The following is a 4,445-nucleotide window of genomic DNA, read 5'->3' as shown; positions in this document are numbered from 1 at the left end:
ACACACACACACACACACATACACACACACCACACCCCCGGGAATCACACACACACACACACACACACACACACACACACACACACGCAGCGCAGGGTCAGTCTTAGGCGATGGAGGTGGAGGAGCATTTGCGAGTGGCAGACCGTTATTTCTGTTGAAGCCAATGAACCATACCTCGCTGTTTCCCCCTCCCGCCCCCAAGTCCACTAAAAAATAAATAAATGTTAAAAAAGAAGCAAGGAGCTCATTCTTCACCCTCTCCCAGCCCCCCCCCCCTTTGTATCAGAAGGGAGACCACTGCCGCTATGAACTCCCGTATCTATGTCTTCAGCCCTACCGCTAAAATGTAAACCGCAGCCCACACGGGGTAAGCACCTGAGCCAAGACCAGTGAATCCAGACTCTTCTCCCTCTTATCTCTCGTTCTTGGGGTTAATACCACGAAGTCATATTGAGAAACTAAAATTGCCTTCCGCAGGTTAGAGGCACCCCCGTCCCTGCCTTCGCGGCTGTGTCCGCACAGCCTGGGAGACTGCCCTGGGCTCCCTGCTAGGATGGCCCTTCCTCCCCCGCTTTCGTGTTCCCTCATCAGGGGCCAACTGGGAAGTCCTCCCTGAGTTCTAACCTCTTCTGCTTTCTGCAGTCGACTATATTTAGGTAAATAAGTCCTTTTATGGTATTGAAACAGCCACACACGATCCCGTAGAGAGATTCATCTGAACCGAACATCCACTGAAACAACTAGGGAAGAAAGAAGGGGTGCCGGGGCCAAGGACACCCCTCTTCGCCGCTAACCCTGCTGCTTACAGTCAGCTGAGAACTTGGTGAGAGAGTGGGGTGCGAGAAGACTTCGACAAGAGGATTTTTTAAAAATATTTTTATTGATTTCAGAGAGGAAGGGAGAGGAAAAGGGAGAGAGAGAAGCATCAGTGACGAGAGAGAATCATTGATCGACTGCCTCCTGCACGCGCCACACTGGGGATCAAGCCCATAACCCAGGCATGTGCCCTGACTGGGAATCGAACCGCGACCTCCTGGTTCATAGGTCGATGCTCACAACCACCGACCCACACCCGCCAGGCAAGAGGATTTATTTTTAAGGGTCCCCTCCGCCCAACTCCAATCCTAGAGAACGTTATTACACAGTTTAGCTGGCTTTCCAGTTAAAAAAAAGCAAAAAAAGCAAGTGTCAAAGTGTATCTCCTGTCGCCCCCGAACTTCATAATGGCAGGAAACTGTAGTGAGCCATCAGGGAGGGCTTCCCACGCGTCAGAGAACCTGAGGACAGTGAAAGGGCAGAAGGAACAAGATGTTTTTCTTGTTTGTATTTGTTCAAAGAACAAAGTCTGGGGGGGAAAGAACATGGCTGAGCCTTGTTTTGGGAGGAAGGGGTACAGTGATGGGAAAGGATGGAATGACCTCAGCCTAGGGTGTGCGGTGCCCTGTGAGTCAGGAGCATCTGACTGGTCATGGGGCCAGCTGCCCCCTCCCGAGAAGGGCTAGGAAAAGGGAGAACAAGCCGATTGCTATTACTCTTTGGAGCCAGTTTCCATGCTGCAATGGGCCAGATTAAAGGTGAACCTGTCAGAGGTTCCCAAAAGCTCCAGAGCAAGTAGATTCAAGATTTTTAAAAAGAAATGCCAAGTATCATGTTTGTAAGTTACGCGTTAATGTAAGAAAATTCCTCCCTCCCTCCCCTAGAATTTGCAACAGTCTTTTTTGGTTCTTCCCCTCATAAAGGCAGAGACTCCCACAACTGTTTCCATCAAAGAAATCCTTCTATTATTTGTTGTTAATTTTTTCCCTCTCATTTTCAGTCAAAGGGCACCTTGTGCTCATGGGGCTGCTGTACAGGAGCAGAAACTAGACCTGAGAGAGACCTCGTAGTAGAGGGAATTCCGTTCAGGGCATCTTTTTTGGCAAGCATGGGAAAATCCCTTTCTGTGGGCCAAGGACAAAGAATCCAGGGAAGGAAGGGTTAAGTTTGGAAGATGGGTAATTATCAATGAGACTTTGGGAATTAGAGGGGGGAGAAACAGTACGGTGGAGAACAGGGGTCTTGGAGCTGTCCATCTTCCCGGGGACTGGAATATACTTGTCCTAATGCTTGTGTCAGCCATCTCCTACCTCTCCCCACCCTACCAAGCGCTCGCCTCTGTCAATGTGTCTCCTGCCCTCCAGAGCTCCTTATCAGCCGTGTCCGAGCCAGAATACCCCCTTCCTTCCCTCCTCCCTTCCCTTCCCTTCCCTTCCTTCCCCTAAGGAAAACAGAACAAGTAACTCTCTTCCCCTGGCTACATACACACACCCAGCACTTTCCTCTCCAAGATTTCTGGCCTCTGCTGATAGCCTCAGCTCTGAGAAAGGAGGGGAGAAAAGGAGCGATGCATTATTCCGCCTCCCTGCCTGTGTTTCTGGGAATTGTTCTTGGATGCTCCTTGCCAGCATCTTGTGTACGTCTACCCATAATCCTTCAAGGCCTCTGACCCCTTCCCAGCTCAAAGCCAGGGCGCCCTAGAAAAGGGAGAGCCCAGGAGGAGCCAAGCCCTGCAGAAACAGAGTGGATGTCCGAGCAGCCGTTCACCTGACGGGCTGTGTGATGGGCTCTCGTCACCGACGTCAGCCCTCTGCGTCCAGCGGCAAGTCAGAAGGATGGGCAGGTGCAAGACCAGAGATGGGCTGGGGGATAGAAGAGAGAACCACTTCCCTGCTTCAAGGCTGTTGAGAACCAAGAGGATAGAGGAAGTCACTGCCACACACACACAATTCCTGTTTCAGAGCTTGACAAGCAGAGACTCTTGTGAAATAGTTCCAGTCAAGGAGAGCGGATGTCTTCCAAGGAAGAGATGCAGCTACTTTTATCTGTTGGTTTAGTTTTCACAAGACAAGTGCTGGTCTCTTCCCAGAAAACCGGGACCAGCTCATTGCCAGGGTCTGCCGACCCCAGAGTCCAGCAGCAGAGGGCGAATGGGTTCTGATCACAGGTTGCTTCATCTGGGCCTGCAACCACGTCTCCTCTCCTCTCACAAGCCCACACAACCCCTGAGGCACAGCTTCTGACTCCCAGGGCTGTGGGAAACACCTCAGGGGGCAGGAGGAACAAACCCTGAGAGGGTTAAAAAGGAAGAAATGCTAATGGAATTTGCTTTGTAGAACTCGGAAAATGCTGGTTGGGGTTGCAAGATGTCGATAGAATTGTGGTCTCTGGTCAGACGTTTTGCAAGAGACTTAAGAGCCAACTGCTGGATAGATCTGCAAAGGGTAGAACCAGGGTGCAAGATGGATACTGCACGCAGGAAAGGCTACGTTTAGACACAAGGAAGAACTTCCTGGCAGGACGGGGGCTTGGGCTCTCAAACCGCAATCCTGGGAAGAACTGGCAGAATACGTTTTTCCAAGTCTGGAATTCAGTCCTCCAGGGAGAGTGTAAGTGCAGCTCTGCCTGGAGAGAGGTGGCGGATTGGAACGGCTTTTCAAGCCTGAAGAGCGAGGTTGGGCCGGCACAATACGTGAGGGGAGGAAGGAGGGTTGGGAGCCACAGGTGTATTTTTCAGCTTACCTGAACAAACTGAACGAAACGCCTGCAGTGAAGGAGGTAGATGACTCTATAATAGCATATGTTGGGGAGTGAGCCACGTAGGGTAAGAAAGCGACAACAGGACAACATAAACCTGGGATGGGGAGGCCAGGGGCAGCCCTTCGTGGCCTCCAGACACCCTCTGACATAGGCCCTGCCTTCACCTCCTCCCGCTGGATGGTCCAGGGCTCTCCGGGCCGTGCTTCCGTCGGGATGACAGGATTAACCTGGTAGCTGTGTAAGCCTGTCCTTCGAAGGAAGGACAAAGTGGGAGTCATGGACAAGGGCGACCTACTGGGGTGCTTGGCAGAGGACAGTCGGGAGGAGGAGTTTGAGCAGAAACCCACTGAGGAGTCAGGACGTGGCTGCCCCAGCGCTGCCCCCACTGTCGGCCTTTGTGGGACAGGCCTTTCCTGTCCTGTCGTCCCTCCCTCTCCGGCTTCCTCTGTCCCCAAGACTGATCTAACAAGTGGGGGGAAGAGACTAAGTAATTTTATCTTCCTCGCCTCACCTCCAACCCTCCCCTAGGTGAAAGATGAGAAAAATATCCAGGAGGTGTTTGACCTGAGTGACTATGAGAAGTGTGAAGAGCTCCGGAAATCCAAGAGCAGGAGCAAGAAGAATCATAGCAAGTTCACTCTTGCCCACTCCAAACAGCCCGGTAACACGGTATGTTCTTCCTGCACCACGGCCATAGGAACACTGACCAGGTCAGGGTTCCCACACCTTTGACGCATTACAACCCTGCCCTCAACTCTGCTATCGCCCAGGGCCAAGAATCGCATCTTGGATGAGGTCAGGGCCTGGGGGGGGGGGGGGGGGGGGGAGACCCCCCTCCCCCCCGGGCCTCCCCCCCCACCCCCCCCGCC

General features: G+C 52.6%; 1 protein-coding gene across 2 annotated transcripts in view; it reads left to right on the top strand.

Moving 5' to 3' along the window:
• Positions 1–4,445, top strand: part of PLEKHO1 (pleckstrin homology domain containing, family O member 1) — an 8,737-nt gene that overhangs the window by 811 nt on the left and 3,481 nt on the right. Inside the window, exons 1-2 of one of the 2 annotated variants that reach the window (XM_014540724.1) lie at positions 3,317–3,425; positions 4,105–4,245. The gene's annotated coding sequence lies outside the window, so the exon portion shown is untranslated. Of the gene's footprint in view, positions 1–3,316; positions 3,426–4,104; positions 4,246–4,445 lie in introns of those variants that run through there. The other variant, XM_014540722.1, reaches the window with a different exon arrangement.

Source organism: Myotis brandtii, unplaced genomic scaffold (assembly GCF_000412655.1).
Source record: "Myotis brandtii unplaced genomic scaffold, ASM41265v1 scaffold250, whole genome shotgun sequence".
Classification (NCBI taxonomy): Eukaryota; Metazoa; Chordata; class Mammalia; order Chiroptera; family Vespertilionidae; genus Myotis; species Myotis brandtii.
The sequence above is the reverse complement of the archived record's forward strand: the minus strand, read 5'-3'. Positions and strand labels throughout refer to the sequence as shown.